Below are 17880 nucleotides of genomic sequence, written 5' to 3'. Positions count from 1 at the left end.
GTTTTAAAATGTGTGTTAAAACAGAACTTAATATCTAACCAAGTGGAGTCTCAGAAAACTTGGTATGCCTTCTCTCAACAAAAAAAAAACCGACTGGGATGCCCAAAGGGTGCCATTCTCCTTGCCTTTCCTCTCTTCTAGAGGATCTCTCTGAATAGTTCTCTCTCCCCCCTCCCCTCCCCTGTTGATATGTAGATAAAGTGGTATACTTGGCAGACTTCAGAGAGGATAAGTGTCTTACAAGGCTCCTTGAGTCTGGGAGTCCCCAAGAGAAGGTTTTGCAGGGCCATAAAATACTGTGATTTCTTTCTTTATTTGTGATGTGATGATATGCCAGAGTCAGGTTGGTAAACGAACTTTAGTATGTAGGGTAAGAGGATAATAAAACTCTATCTGGTAAGTCCTTATCAGGTGTGACTCCCCAAGTCTCTTAGTTAGATATTTGGATAAGGGAATAAAAAGATCAGGTTTAGTCCTCAGTGTTAAAACCATTATGTTTATTTTTCTTGTCTCTAGCCTTCATCCATGCATTCCATAATGGAAATATTTGCTCAATTCTCAAAGGTGAAAAACCAACATTCCCTTTTGTCCTCCCTTCCTCTTCTTTTTCTGGCTTTTCTCCTCCTTCCTTTGATCCTTTTTCCCTGCCTCCCTATTTTCCTTCTATCAGTTTTGGAGATCATGGATAGGCTCCAATTTATTACTTGCCTGGGCCCTTAAATAATGTTCATGCATCAAGAGAGACTTCAGCCATTACTCTGGCTCAAATGTGGAGCAAACTAGAGTGAGCCCTTTCTTTTCAAAGACAGAAACTGGTATAATCTCAAAATGTGTTTTTGTTCATCTATGAATAACAACCACTCAGCTACGTTATTTTGGAAATCTTGGCAATTACCTTCTTTTAAGATTGTGATTTGGCTGGGCTCCATGGCTCTCAGCCTGTAATCCCATCACTTTGGGAGGCCGAGGCGAGTGGATTGCCCCGAGACCAACCCAGGCAACTTGGCAAGACCTCATCTGTACAATAAATTTAAAAATAGCCAGGAGTGATAGCGCATGCCTGTAGTTCCAGCTACTTGGAAGGCTGAGGCGGAAGGTTGTGATTCACTTCCAGAGCTCAAAGTGATACATTCCCTCACAACAAATTTGAGTGAGATATGTATTAGTGTTCTACATGCTTGGTATTTTCCTAATCAGCTATGCTGGCCAAAAAGTTCATTAAGAATTTTGAGATTTGACAATCATACAATTAAAGATCAGTAGTAATCATAAATAGAAGATGTTATTAAACCAACTGGGGTCTGCTTGCCTGGCACAGTAAGATGAGATATTCACACCAAAGTTTATAGCAGGAGAAAGAAAGGCATTTATTTGCAGGGTCCCAAGCAAGAAGGATTAGATGATTAATGCTTAAGTCTTTTTTTAGATGCTTAATTCTTGGCCTCCCTAATAGCTTGCAGGTAAGTGCTTTTAAAGGTAGGACTACATTTCAGGAAAGCAGAAGTTATAGACAAAAGTATAAATCCATACATGGAGATTACACATTGGTTTTTTGACCTAAGAGGGCAGGTTATCTTGAAGTGGGAACTTACAAGTCATAGGTAAATGTAAAGATTTTCTGATTTGCAATTGGTTAAGGAAGGGCAGTTTCGTTTTAAAATTAAGATAAAAAATGTGGTACATATACACGATGGAATATTGCCATAAAGGACAAAATTATGGACTTTGCAGCAACTTGGATGGATTTAGAGTCTATAATACTCAGTGATCTATCAGAGAAATAAAGATCTGAGTACCACATGTTCTCACTCATAAGCGGACCCTGAACATTTATCATAATACTGTAAGCAAGGGATCAGCAGTAGGGGGATACTGCCAGGGAATGGGGTGCACATAACATCAATAAGGATACCAGATCTCAAACCACGTGAAGTGGAGACCAAAGGAAGGCCCATACTTTACCTGTGCGATGATCACATACCTATCTAACCCTGAATTGTACCCCACATTTTTAAAAGAAAAAAAATTAGGGTTCAGTAGAAAAGAATATTAGCTCCAGCTCAAGGGTATAATGTTCTCCAGGTGTCTCAGGAACAAATTTAGAGCAAACAACAGTGGTCAGAGTTCAGACCACAGTTGCCCCTTATCTGAGGTCTATATACTAACGGATCTGTTTGCTTGGAGGTCTGGGTTTCTGAAAAACAACTGAGAGACATATGGTGAGATGTTATCATTAGTTTCTATAGGGGAATCAAACATCTCATGATACTAGATTCCTTGGCCATTGATCTAGGCTACTATTACCTTCTTGCTTATCAAGTTGCTTATTCTCAAGGCTAGTTAGGTGCCTGGAATCTTCTTTGAATGAACTCAAGATTTTCCTATATTTCTATGCTTGGAGGTCCTTGAGAGGAGGTCCCTGCTCTCTGCCTCAGTTATTTGTGACAGCTAGCACTTGAGTAACAAGCAAATGTCCTATTAAACTAAAAAGTGAAGGTAAACAGATGTATACAACATATCTGGAATACTGACCATAACACTTTACATGATCCACTGATACATGGACCTCTTCTGATAAATGGTCTTGATACAAATGTACTTAGGAAAGTAAAATCCCTCACTGAAATGACTTGTCTGGAACAAAGAAGGCTGAACAGCACTGCAATGAGTAAATTTACTATTTTTTTCATCCGTAGATATTAACCAGTTTCTAGTATTCTGTCATCAGAATTCATGCCTTAGAAGCATAAACTGAATCTTTTGGGGGCCCAGGATGCTGGTAGAGAATTTAGGAGCAATCTTATAGCTTACTAGTGTTCAGTGAGCTAAGATCAGTCCAGGAAGATAAATAAGATTTCCTGAGTCTTTTCAGCTTTGTGCGTGATTGCTGCTGCATTTTGGGCAGTTCTTGTAACTGCTTTTTGGGTCCGAAGCCCCACTGTTGTCAATGATGGCGCTACTGTAATGATTGTGTCAGTTTATATAGGGTAAATAGACCATTTCCCCTCCCCCTCTAAGAGCCTTTCTTTGGAAAACCCAATTAACCAAGAGTCCTTACTCTAACCTTTTGGAATGTAAATAACTCTCTTCAAGGGTCCGGACTTCATCTCTCTGAAATGTAAACACCCAGGGAAGTTTCCCTGGCACCTTGGGAGCTTAACCCAGGAGTTTATCTCAGGCTGTAACCATTTGCTAACATAGGAGATAAGAGAGGCTTTATTATTCCTTAGGCTGAAGGCAAGTAACAAAAACAAGTTAATTTAAGATGAATTACATGTAAAAACATGCTATTAATTCTGCTTATAGGAAAAATAAGGATACCATAAAACCTGAAGGACATGAATTATGCTGCAAACTGTCTATATAAATGTATGTGAAAATATCCTAATTTTGTAGTCCCATTTAGACTGCCTATGTGTACATAACTTGGCTATGCTTATTCAGTAATAAAACATTTTTCTTTTTTCCCATACTTCACAGAGTAATCTCTGTGCTGTTAAAATTTTTATTTCTGCAATACTATACAGGTTTGAGACAGTAAAGATTGGGTTAGAAGGCAAGGGTCCAGGCCATACAGTGTATGGTTATCTAAGCTAGAAATCAGCTAGAAATCTGAAATCATACCCAAGTCAAAGGTCAAGGCTGTTGATGAAAAGATCTAAAACTCTGCAAAATATTTTAAGATGGCTTATTCTTGAGCAAAACTTGAGGACTTAAGCCTGGGTACATCTATCTTCAAGATGTTCTGAGAACGTGTGCCCACCATGGTTGAACGGTAGCTTGACTATATGCACTTTAGGAAGGCAAAAGTTACAAGAAATCTTAAATCAATACATGTGAGATTTTCATTGGTTTGGCCCAGGACAGAGGGACATTTCTTGGGGGAGGGAGGGTTGCAGATCATAGGTGCATTAAGAGATTTCTTGTTTGGTAAATTTGCAGTTCTTATCTAAAGATTTGGGAAATCAGTAGAAGAGAAGCTTTGCCAAGATAAGGGGGTGGAGAACTCCAGGTCAATTTATATGTAGATAAAGTTAAGATTTTTTGCTGAGACAAAGGGTGGAAAGACTTTAGGTTTGTTGATATGTAGATAAAATCCTATATGTGACATACTTTGGAGAGGATAGACAATTGTTTTACAAGGCTCCCTGGGAATCTGGTAATCCACAAGAGATGGTTTTTCAAGGCCATAAAATACTTTAATTTCCTTCTTTGTTTGTTTGTTATGTGATGTTTTGCCAGAGTCATACAATAGGGTAATAAAACTCTGCTTGGCGAGTCCTTATGAAGCTCTAAAGCCTCCAGTTAGGAATTTGGGTAAGAGAAAAAGTTCAGGTTTAGTTCTCAAGGCAAAGATAAAATCAGAAACCATGCCTGCAAACAGAAGACATAGGATTGTTAGATGCATACAATAGGGTAAATCTGGGACATACACAGGTCAACATGCTGAAGAAATTCAAGGCAGAAAAAAATACAGAAAGAAAAGGAAAATAGGTAGTCAGAACTTCTGGTATAGTTAGGAACTCTACAGAAACCAAAGTATATGGGGTAAGCCAAAGAGCAACTTTGGAGGACCTTGACCCTAAAGCAAGCTTTTCTGGCCCAAGGGTCCATGCATTTTTCATCAAGATTAGTATAAATCGCAGAGCTGGCCTAGAAAGGTGAAGGAGGATCCTGATTTCTATCTACAATATGAGAATATTTATATTCTGCTGGAACAAGTGTCTACTCTTCTGTTATTTTTTGGTAGTTTAGAGAGAGTGACCTCAACACAATGTATGCAGCAAATCAAACAATAAAAAAAGACATAACCAGGGAACTGGTGAAATAAAGTATGCTAGCTCTATATGGTGAGAAATAATGCAGCTGTTAAAAAGGACAATGTAAGCCGGGCTCGGTGGCTCAGCCTGTAAACCCGCGCCTTGGATTGCCTGAGCCTGCGGGTTTGAGACCCGCTTGGGCAACTTGGTGAGACCTCATCTCTACAATAAATAAAAAATTAGCCGAGTGTGGTAGCGCGCCCCTGTAGTTCCGGCTACTTGGAAGGCTGAGGCGGAAGGATCGCTGGATCCTAGCAGATAGAGGCTGCGGTGGCCGGGAGCAGTGACAGAGTGAGACTCCAACTCAAAAAAAAAAAGGACAATCTAGATGCCTTTGTTGACATGAAAAATATTGTGTGTGTGTGCATGCGCGCATGTGTGTAATTTTTAAAATTCAACCAGGACACACTGGTAAAGCAAGACCATACTTGTTATGACCAGGGTATCTATTCTGATTGTTTGTTGTCTGTCTTGTACTAGTATTAAATATTTTAACTATCTCTTTCTATATAAGCACAGAAGGTTTACCAAAAGTTTAACTGTGGTCATTTCTGAATCCCTGCACATTCTAAAGATTCTACTTTATTGTACTTTAGACAAAAATCACACTAATCCATTTCTCCCATTTCCAGCGGAGTATAAGGGGTGATTCTCAAAACTCATAGTACATCAGAACTCTCCACATGTTTTTAAAAACTACAAAGAATTTGTAAGGTTTAAATACACATATAAGTAAATATAAAATTGGCCAGGTGCAGTGACTCACGCCTATAATTCCAGCACTTTGGGAAGTTAAGATGAGAGAATTGCCTGAGCCCACAGGCTCGAGACCAGCCTGGGCAACTTGGTGAGATCTCATCTCTACAATAAGTTAAAAAATTAGCTGGGTGTGGTGGTACATGCATGTAGTTCCAGCTACTTGGAAGGCTGAGGCAGAAGGTTCACCTGAACCCAGTAGGGTAAGGCTGCGGTGGTTGTAAGCACGCCACTGCACTCCAGCCTGGGAGACAGAGTGAGACTCCAACTCAATAAATAAATAAACAAATAAACAAATCTATGTATAAATATACATATGTTTTAAAAATGCTTCAGGTGAATCTAATAAGTATTCAGAATTGAGAGTTCTGAATTGACCATGGTTAAGAACACAGTCTAGGGAACTGGACTACCTAGGCTTAAATTCTGGCTTTTGTCACTCCTCGTGTGACAGTGGGCAAAATACTTAGCCTCTGTGTGCTTCCATTTTCTCGCCTGTGAAAAAATGAGGATGTTAGTAATACCTATCTCTTAGTTTTTTTGTGAGATCACCACCCCATACACACAAGCCCCTACACACTTACATAAATTAGTACAAGTATGCTTAACTATGTTAGCTATTATCATTATAACAATTTTTAAAATGATGGTGCTGATTATATCATTCAGACACCACTCCATATTTCCCTACCACATACTACATTACATAAAGATTTATCACGCTGGTGTATCAGCTTTACCTCTCCTTTTACTCTTCACATACCCTATATCTCAACCAAATAGGACCATTTTGCTATTCAAATTATATATCCTCTGTTTTCCAAACTCTTTGGGAACATTCTTACATGTAGAATGAGTGCTTAATGTCATCATGGTGTTCAAATATGCTCAAAGAAGCATCTGCTCTAAAGCAAATATAATAGACAAGATGTATGACTCATCTAGGTTGTGAAATTATGCTAAGAGTGTCTGCAGAAGCAAGAGCCAGCTTTTCTTGAAACAAACTTTTCCATACTACACATCCTAAGTATTGTTTCTGAGGTCTTCTCTTATCTCCAGGCTTCAAAGAGGTCCCACATTATACCAAGAAGATGATGGATGGTTACCTAAAGGGGATGATCACCGTTCCCAGTCAGTTATTTGTGTTTATCCCAGAGACAGCAAATATACGGCACACATGTTCCCACTCCTTTCTACACTTAAGTAGCATCAGTAATTGAACATTGTTCTCTTTACCACTAGCCACACTCCTCTGAACAGCTGTACCAAAGTAATCAAACGTGGTACTAGAGGATACGGCAAACCATTCTTCATTTTTTTCAAAATTTGCAGCTTATTTGGCATTTGAGTGGCACCTCCTGCTTTTGCTTCCTCAAAACAAGGTCCAACTTGATTTTAAGTGCTTGGAAAGGTTTCTTTTCTCTTTACCAATCTCATAAAAAATCCTTTCATTTGCAAGGGATAATGTAAAACAGTAGTGTTTCCTTGTAAAATGCAGCACGCATGCCTTCTCTCTTTCATATTCCTCTGTCACTCCCATGGCATGTGAATTCGAATTTATGCCAAAGTGTGTAAGTTGATACTGGAAAATACATGTTTTAAGAGATGCTATATAAGGAGCTAAAAGAAAGCACTGCCAAGAGGGCACTAAGATGAAGATACAAATTTGTCCCCCAGAAAGAGTGACCCCTCATTCCTATAATGATTTGATCTGAATTTGGAAACAGGATACTGGGAGCACTCAGGAACATCCCATTCCTCTCCCCAAATAATTTTAAGAGAAAACAATTAAAATTAGGGTAAAACAACTTGAATATCTTTCTAAGGAAGGAATTGTGTTTTCATCCTCTCACACCAACTAATAAAATCAAGACAGGATTCAAGTCCTGTCCAGCTGGCTCCAAAGTTTTTGCCCTTTTCACTACTGTATACAGCCTGTTTGTAAAACTAATACAGCACTACCTGATCATATAAATCTCAAAATATTTTCAAGAATGGAAAGATAGAAGGAAAATAAATATAAATAAAGCTACCTTTTATTCAATGCCTACTAGCAGGAGGCTCTGTAGGAAGTATTTTACATAATGCACTTTGAAATAGCAAAACAATTTTCACTATTTTAAAAGGTGAGTAAGGTCTGTTTTCACCACTCACTACTACTTCCCTTTATCAGCACCCTAGTACTCCCTGCAGTACCTCTTCAGACTTAATTTCTCTGGTTGTTCAGTATCCTTCTTCTGTCCCCTTACTTTTGAAATAGGCACTCTGGTATCTGCCCTAGTCTGCCTTTCTCCAGTTATAGATTTTTCCTTCCTTCTTTCTCCTCATCAAAAATTGTCTTGTATCTCATCAACTAATGACTTAGCTAATAAATTTTATAACAGGCCTTCCCTTTGTGTAAATGAGTGATGAAGACAGTTGGCCTAATACAAAATCTTACTTCAAAAGAAGTTACTATTGGTGGACTTGCATATGCTGCAGTAAGCCAATGGAAGAAATACTTTGAGTGATAGTGAGATTTTGCAGCCAGAAAGATCCAGTTTATATTCTCAGTTCTGCCATTAGCAAGCTATATGTTTTTGAACTAGTCACTTTTCCTCTAGTAGTCTTGCTTTCCTTTGTCCTATAAAATGAATGACAAAAAGGATTGCTACCATCTATCTTAGCACTAAAATTGTATGCTTTATTAATAATGGATTTTCTTAACAAAAAGTCGTAAGTAGAAAGAGCACTATGCACACTATGGTATGCTGTCTTTTTGCAGTTCTTATTAAAGGCAAGTAAAAAAGACACAGTTACACAGTGATTTTGGAGCTGCAACCCATACACCTACATGAGTAGCACGACTCCACCACTTAATAGTGCTACTTAGCTGTGTAGCTATGGGCAAACTGACCTCTCAGTTTCCACATCTGAAAAAGGTGGGACTAATATTAGTACTTTTTAATTAGATCGCTGAGTTATAATAATATGATGATTCTATGGTTCGCTCCCTCTTTTATTCCCTTTATTGGAGTAGTGATTTCAGACATTCACTACTGTCCTTGAGTCCTCTGCTTTTATGAAATGACCCCATCTTCTACTTGACAGAGCAAATAAAGACCAGAGGAGAGGATTCCCTGAACTTTCTCCTCCCACCCTCACAACCATATCTACAGAGGATGCCAAAAAATTGTATAAACATTTTAAGAAAGGAAAAAAATTGTATTAAAATTGTAATGCCCAATAAGATGAATACAAGTCACACACACAAAAAGATGAGTACAAGTCATGTTTGACTTCTGCAATTACGAAAGTTGCTCAAAGTGGTTACCATCAACATCCAGACAATTCTGATTATGGTGAATATCTCTTAAAATGTGTGTGATGTTTTGGCACCCCTGGTATATCTTTCTTTATTCCCACAATCTTTCCTAGAAATTCAGTGAAATAGGAGACCTCCACTTTCAAACGAAACCCTTCATATCTTTCATTCCTGCCCATGATGTTAGCTCTTCCAGTCCCTTATACTTCTTTTTTTCAGACTTGATTTACTTTATTTTTCTTGTATACAAATTCTATGTTGTTGCCACAGCTGGAGCCTTGGTCCTCTGCACAGAGAATCTGGTGTGGGTCTTGACAAGATAGTCGATGAATTCCTAATAGGGAGACTTGGTGAATACAGTCTCTTTCCAGAGGTCAGGAGTCAGGTAGATATAGTTCTTAAAGATGGCATCAAAAGTGGCCTTGGCAAAGTTGCCCAGGGTTGGTAGTGTAGCCCCTAGCTGAGGTGTAGCAGTTGTCAAGCTAGCCATCAGCAACAGCTTCTTGGGTATGGGGGTCGAGGTATGAGGGCAGGTGCAAGGGGCCAACTCCTGCAGAGAGATTTAGGGGGGTCCCTGGGAGGTGTAGCGGCGTCAGTGATTATTCTGGAGAAATAAAGAGAAAGAAAGAGACAGTGGGAGAAAGAGACTGGACTCTGTCTAGTGCAGAAGCTGTTTAATGGGACAAACTGTAATCCTTTTATCCCAAATTTTCACAGGTTAAATCACAAGACTTTCACGTGAACACAAAGTCAGGTGGATGAGGGGCATCCCCCACCCACCAGGTGTTTCCTCAGGCATGAGGAAGGACAATCCCAATTAAATCACAAGACATTTACATGAACACAAAGCCAGGTGGATGAGGGGCGTCCCCCACCCACCAGGTGTTTCCTCAAGCATGAGGAAGGACGATCCCAAAATTCTCTCACTGTTCCTCATGCTTGGTTAATATTTGTCAAAAGCAATACTACAATTCTAACATCATAATATTCTAATAATCAATAACTTTTAAAACTTATGCATACACAACACCTAATGACTAACTTAAATCCTAATTCCTTTCTATTTTATGCTAATTCTACCTACACTATAGAAACTCTTAATTATAGCTCAAACCAGTTCCTAAAGAATGTGGCCCAGTCAAAAGATCACACTGGGCCGTTTCTAGGAACCATTGGTTACAATCTCTTAACAAAATGGCTGTTCTTAAATCCTATATATCTATTTTAACTTCTATAAAAGTTTCTAATTCCTAGTCCAAATATATAAAGCTGATCATCAGCAATAAAGCTTCTAAAAATAAAACCCAAATACAAACTGTAAATTATACTAAAGCCAAAACCACAATTAGTAGAAAATGGGAACAATCAAATTTCTAAAGTTAGCTGTATTCCTATTAAACCTCAAAATATCATGTTTGATCATGCTTGAACTAACATAATTCACTGATGTGGCATAACCTATTCTATAATACTTTCTATGAAAAATAAATTCAATTTCTATAATAAGTAGAAAAAACCTACACTAATTGTAGCTAAAAACTGGTTTAAAAGAATGCAGCCCAGTCCAAGTTACACACTGGGCCCTTAGGAATGTGGCCCAGTCCAAAGTTCGTGCTGGGCCATTTCTGGTAACTCTAGATAATCATCTATACCATTTAAAGCTGAAGACAACTCTCCATATGTATATACTAATTCTACAAATATACTTTAAAATCTTATAAAGAAGCTTGTATCATATATAAGGCTCCCAAATGTGACCCGAGTTTGAACCATAATTGATTGAAAGACCAAAACCACAGTCTGTGAGAAATAGGAACAATGGATCCCTAGAGTTAGCCATGCCTGTTGTACTCTCAAAGTTTCAAGCTTAGATCATCAAAGTCCCTGCTACTGAGACATGCCAAACAGCAAAAAAGGGAAAAGGGAACGGGCCATTAGCTCCTGAACTCATCCTAGTGGTCTCAGGGTCCACAGCCCACCTGGATCCCTAACACTCAGGCAGGCCTCCATGGCTGGCTCCCAACAGGCAGGGATAAGGAGTACCAGCACAGAGCAGCAGTAGCTGGTCACCTTGCAAGGGATAGTGTGGGGCTTGCGGATCTTGTTCCCCCAGTAGCCTCTCTGTACAGGGACAATGGAGAGCTTGGCCAGGATAATGACCCCTCAGAGGGCAGTGGTTATTTCCTTAGGGCACTTAACACCCAGACCAATGTGGCCATTGTAGTCCCTCATGGCAACAAATGCCTTGAACCTGGTCTGCTGGCCAGTGCGGGTCTGCTTTTACACCGGCATGATCTTCAAAACCTCATCCTTCAGAGATGTCCCCAGGAAGAAGTCAATGATCTCAGACTCCTTGATGGGCAGGGAAAAGAGGTGGATCTCCTCCAGTGACTTAATCTTCAGGTTCTTTACTAAGCGGCCCAAGTTGGCATTCACTCCTTGTCCTCAACCTTGCCTCCGCAAGCTCCGTGGCCTTGATCCCTGTCCCAACCACCAGCCCAGGAGACAGCTGCTGAAACCTTGGTGGAAGCCACAGCTGCCTCCCATTCCCAGGCCTCCGCTGCATTGGCGTCATCCACCATTTCGTGTTTTCTCGGAAAAGCAGTCCCTTATACTTTTATACCCCAAATACTTTCCTTCTTCTTAATCCTGTTCTTTGGCTGAAAGTTACACTGTAATCTTCACTCCTTTGGAACCTCCTTCTCCACCTATATAGCTTCAGCATCTTGCTTCTTAAATTGTTCCCTCTCCTCTCTGGATCTTTGACATTTTACTCTCTACTGGATTTTTCATTAAACAAGATAGAGACTCTGATAATTGTTTTCACAATCATTTTTTTTTTTTTGAGTAGGAGTCTCACTTCATAGCACAGGCTGAAGTGCAGTGGCATGCTCAAGGACATCGCAGCCTCCACCTGGTGGGCTCAGGCGATCCTTTTGCCTCAGCCTTCCAAGTAGCTGGAACCACAGGAGCACACCACCACGCCTGGCTAATTTTTTGATTTATTGTAGAGATGAGGTATCGCCAAGTTGCCCAGGTTGATCCCCAAACCCTGGACTCAGGCAATCCTCTTGCCTCCACCTCCCAAATGCTGGGATTACAGGCATGAGCCACTGCATCCAGCTCACAATCAAATGTTTTTAAAGAAATTATTTCTTGTAGTTATCTGCAGTTTTTTACCTTCAATTCTTTCCTTAACCTACTGCATACTACAGCCCTCCATTCCTCAAGTAAAATGGCTTTTACTAAGGTTAACTCTAGTGAATAATTTACAGTCTTTATATTATCTGAACTCTTCAGCAATTGATGATTCCTACTCTTGATTCTATGACACTACTTTTGTGATTCTCTTCCAAGGTAGCCAGTGCTTCTTAATCTCTTTTGAAGGCTTCTTCTCTAACTGCCCCTGATATATTAGCCTTTCTTGCAGTGGGCTTTGTTTTTGGCCATTCTCATTTTACTTTATAGACACTTACCAGCGAGGTGCAGTAGCTCTCACCTGTAATCCCAGTACTTTGGGAGGCGGAGGAGAGAGGATCGCCTGAATCCAGTGGGTAGAGACCAGCCTGGGCAACTTGGCAAGATCTCGTCTCTACAATAAATTTTTAAAAACTTAGCTCAGCGTGGTGGTGCATGCCTGTGGTTCCAAATACTTGGTAGGCTGAGGCAGAAGGATCACCTGAGCCCAGCAGGTCGAGTCTGCATTGGCCATGAGCATGCCACTGTACTCCAGCCTGAGTGACAGAGTGAGACTCCAACTTAAAAAATACACACACACACACACACACTCTCTCTCTCTCTCTCTCTCTCTCTCTCACCATATGAGTTCCATCAGATCCCTAGCTTTAACAACCACCAATAGACTGATGATTCAGAAATCTGAATCCCCTGGTCTTGTTTCTGATCTGCAGATTCTCACGCTCAATAGCCTGTAAGACACTTTGCAGGCACAATCCAACTCTGTGCATACAAAAGTCTTTGCCTTTTTCCTTTTTTTTCTCTTTTTCCTAAATCTATTTCTCTTTTTCTTTTTATATTTTCTATCTTATTGTATAGAAATACCAACCACATGGTCCAAGTTAGAAATTTAGGCCTCAGGCTGAGCTTGGTGGCTCATGCCTGTAATCCCAGCACACTGGGAGGCCAGAGCGGGAGGATTGCTTGAGTCCAAGAGTTTGAGACAGCCTAAATAACATAGAAAAAACTCATTTCTACAAAAAAAAGTATCCTGGTGATGTGACGTACCTGTAGTCCCAGCTACTTGGGAGCCTAAAGTGGGAGGATTGCCTGAGCCTAGGAGATCAGGGCTGCAGTGAGCTGTGATCCTGCCACTGCACTCCAGGCTAAGTGACAGAGTGATATCCCAACTCAAGAAAAAAAAAAAGAGCCTGTAATCCCGCGCCTTTGGGAGGCTGAGGTGAGTGGATTGCCTGAGCCCGTGGGTTCGAGACCTGCCTGGGCAGGCGAGACCTCATCTCTACAATAAAATCAAAAAATTAGCCGGGCGTGGTAGCGCGCACCTGTAATTCCAGCTACACGGAAGGCTGAGGCGGAAGGATCGCCGGAGCCCAGCAGGTTGTGGCTGCGGTGGCCCGGAGCGGCCACTGCACTCCAGTCTGTGCTACAGAGTGAAACTCCAACTCAAAAAAAAAAAAAGAAGAAGAAGAAATTCAGGAGTCAAGTTTTAATACTTCATCATTCTCTTTCACCTACCCAGCTGCCAAGTCCTACCTCCTAATTATCACTTGAATTTGCTCTTTCCTCTTTATTCCTATTGTTAGCACCTTAATTCTAGCTATGGTTCCATCAATTAACCATAGATTGCTGCTAAATTCTTTTAATAGACCTTTTCCCTTTCCTACCGAAATGGGCCTCAGCAGCACTGCTAAAGTGATCTATATCAAATACAAAACTTTTCAGTGGCTCCCTACTGACCAAATAGGATCCAGAACCCCTAGCATACCACCCAAGGTCCTTGACCCTTGAAAGCGCCTCCTTTAGCTTCTTCCCTATATGCACCCTATGCTTCAGTTAAATCCAGTCACTCACTGACCTTTGAAAAGATACTATTTTCCCAAGTCTTCTTGATAACACACATGCTCATCTCTTTTGAATTCTGAAATACTATGTGTAGAATACCCTCAAGCTGAATCTCTCTTTTTTATCCTTAAACACTCAATTTGGAAGTAACTTCTTTGTGAAGCCTCACTATGTCCGTGTATTCCACTAATTATCCATCTGGGATATCTCCCTACATCCTGAAATACCCTTATCATACTCAATGTACATGTGCTGTGAGCCTGATTACTTGTTTGCTTACTTCATCAGGTTTTAAGCACCCAGAGAGCAAGGACTATGCTTTCTTATTCATCTTTCTATCTCCAACATCTAGTCAATTCCTGGAACTTGGTATGTATTTAGTAAATGTGGGTTAAATTGGAGCAAAGGCTTTCTCCGGTTTTAGCTTTGCTCTCCAAAGGGAAAGAATGTTCTCCTTATTTGGTTTTTCTTTCCAAGAAGTCAGATTTTCCAAATTATACATATTCAGTCATTATGTGTCAGGGTTCCCATCTCCCCTTATTCATCCTCTGCCCTTATTGCTTAAATGGGTGTGTAAAAGGAATTGTGGTCTCTCTTTTCAGAATTGTCACATTGAATGGCATAGAAAGGAAACTGAGGATAGTATATGGAAACAGAGGCCTCTAGGAGCATTCAGCTGGACACATGCACCTGCTCAACCAAGGCAGACTCGGACTAGTTGAAGGAGGGATGACCTATCCCAATTGCTCTGGTTGTGGTGGAGGGTGAATAAACTTTGTTATAGCAACTCTACTGGGACATTGAAAAACTCCCTGCCTGCAGGTAGAGTATTAATCTCAGATATCGAAACTCATGACAGTATTACTTACACAGGCAGAGAAATCCAAAGGCAAGGGGATGGAGGGATAACACTGTAGGAGAGATCCCAGAAGGGAGATGGGAGAGGAAAGAGGGGAGAGGGTAGGGAGGGGGAGGGGGAGAAAGCAAGTACATAGGTATTTTATAAAAGGGAACCACACTGACATGAGATTATAGCTGGCAGCAAAATTTAAAAGGGGAATCAAGAAAGTGAGTGAGCTTGTGGAGTGTGTGTTTGGGTGGAGTGACCCTTATCAGGAAACTAAAGGAAGCAAGAGACATGGTAGGAATGTGGCTTAGAGGCTATTGACATTCAATAAAATATCAGTGGGAATAGAAGTTTGTTTCCCCCCACACCCGTGGTCTTCACAATTATTATACACTCTCATTATTACTAAGTTTGAGTCAGCACAGCAACCATCCAGGTTTCCTGTAAATAAACATATCTTTGGTCTGAGATATACTAAATTTGCCAAGCCATTTCAAAAAAATTTGACCACAAATTATTATAGCTCCCTGAAATATAGTGCAGAGCCAGTCACTGCAGGCAGAAGGAGAAGATGGAAGAAGAAACCAAATGGGGTCTGGAGAATCTCTTAGAGTCCTCTTGTAATATTATTGAGTATTTTGGTTTGTTCTAATTTTTAAAATATTCTGGAGAGCATTCCTGTATTACTAACAAGCAGAACCAGAATGAATCCTCTACAACATTTTCAGGCTTTTGGCATATTGTTCCTGGAGTGCTGGGAGGTGCTTGTTTATTATGATGGGATTCATGGGTATTGTAATCTTGGATCCTGTAGTGGCTCCTCATTCAACACCATTGTAATGGAGTGGAGCCCGAGCTGGTATTCTATTTGGTTCTGAGAACTAATTTTTTGGCTGGAATGCAGTGGCACAGTCACGGCCACCACAGCCTCGAACTGCTGTGCTCAGGCGATCCTTTTGCCTCAGCCTTCCAAGTAGCTGGAACCACAGGCACATGCCACCACACCTGGCTAATTGTTTGATTTACTGTAGAGACAAAGTCTCGCCAAGTTGCCCAGACTACCCCTGGACTCAGATAATCCTCTTGCCTCTGCCTCCCAAAGTACCGGGATTACAGGCGTGAGCCACTGCATCCAGTTTAGAATTAATTTAAGTTTTTTTTCTTCACTGGAAGACCCACAAAGTTGTTAAGTATGGAATCAGATGCAGAGACCTCTATTCCTTTTAAAAAAGAACTTCCTATTTTAGCCAAACTTTAAAACTATCGCAATGGAGAATGACAGCAGACTAACAGAAAGCTTTTTTTTGGCGTATAGAATAACCTTGTAGGGTAGGGGGAGGTTTTACATTTTCAGCAAGCCATATTCTATTATATATTCTCAATCCAGGCATCAGTTTTGCATGATTTGTACCAAAATAGGAAAGAGATAGAATTGGAAGATGTTATTAAATGGAAGGTGATGTTACATTTGAATATTATATACCTAGACTCATAAGTGGGAAGTGACCCTTTTATGGCCAAAAAAATGATCACAAAAGGGTAGAATATAAAATGGTAAGTTCAAAAAGATATGTAATAAATACTTAATGAAAGCCTGGGCTTTGCTTCTTGTTTGCATAATAATTGAACAGTTATGTATTTTCCCTAAAGTCTTATCTCCTCATCTGTGAAATAAAAGTAAAAGTACACACCATACAAAAGTGCAAGACCTGCAGAAGAATGCTAAGGCCACCAAAACAATTTATGTTTTATATCTGCTGAATTCCTTGTAAAGAGTAGCTTCTGGCTGGGCACGGTGGCTCACGCCTATAAACCCAGCACTTTGGGAGGTGGAGGTGTGAGGATTGCATGAGTCTGAGGATTTGAGACCTGCCTGGGTAACTTGGCAAGACTTCATCTCTACAATAAGCCAAAAAATTAGCTGGGTGTGTTGGCATGTGTCTGTGCTTCCAGCTACTTGGAAGGGTGAGGCAGAAGGATCACCTGAGCTGGACAGGTTGAGGCTGCAGTGGCTGTGACTGTGCCACTGCAACTCCAGCCTGGGTGACAGAGTGAGACTCCTACTAAAAAAAAAAAAAAAAAAAAAAAGACTTTTATTTTCATTTCCATTCTATTTTTAGAATATCATACAAATGAATGTTATCAGAGGAACTTAAACTGTATTCAAAATCCTGCAGGGAGGATGGGAAGTGGGAATGTAATTCATAGGATTTCAGATCCTGCAATACAGGGAGAAAGGGAATAAAAAGGCTTCCAAGTGCCAGCTGACAATATCTGGAAAAGTCTCCTGATTTTACTCCTTTAACCTTCCCATTTCCTTTAAGTGCTGATTCCCTACATTAAATCTTTTCTGTTTTGTGCAGTTTCTCTTTTGCTGACTGAATCCTGTGTGATGCCCACTCTCCCAGAGATTTTGATCAAATATTTCTTATACAAATGAACTGTGATTCAAATTTTTAAAAAAAATGTTTTTGAGGGATTTCTCCCTCCATATCAGAAGGAATAAAATCACACCCCATTTTTACACTTACCTTGTTCTACTAGATATTTGAGCAGAGAATTTCTTGTGCTTGGCATATCCAGTTATTTATTTGACAAGTAAAAGTTGCACTAACTTACAGAAGGACAGGGTAGAAGACTAGAGAAACTACCCACTGACTCAGGTAATTTTGGATAAATTTTTTTTTTGAGTCGAAGTCTCACTCTGTTGCCCAGGTTGGAGTGCAGTGGCATGCTCATGGCCACCACAGCCTCGACCTGCTGGACTCAAGTGATCCTTCTACCCCAGCCTTCCAAGTAGCTGGAACTACAGGCATGCGCCACCACGCCCAGTTAATTTTTTGACTTATTGTAGATATGAGGTCTCGCCAAGTTGCCCAGGATGATTTTGAACTAGTGGGCTCAGGCAATCCTCTCACCCTGGCCTCCCACAGTGCTGGGATTATAGGCATGAGCCACTGTACCTGGCCTTGGATAAATAACTGAACCACAAAAACAACATAAAGATATGTGATTAGGAGTCAGCAAGCCAGCCGGGCTCAGTGGCTTGTAAACCCAGCACTTTGGGAGGCCGAGGTGAGTGGATTGCCTGAGCCCACGGGTTCAAGACCTGC

The sequence above is a fragment of the Carlito syrichta genome, unplaced genomic scaffold (genome assembly GCF_000164805.1).
Source record: "Carlito syrichta isolate Samal-C Ts95f unplaced genomic scaffold, Tarsius_syrichta-2.0.1 Scaffold314399, whole genome shotgun sequence".
Classification (NCBI taxonomy): Eukaryota; Metazoa; Chordata; class Mammalia; order Primates; family Tarsiidae; genus Carlito; species Carlito syrichta.
The sequence above is the reverse complement of the archived record's forward strand: the minus strand, read 5'-3'. Positions refer to the sequence as shown.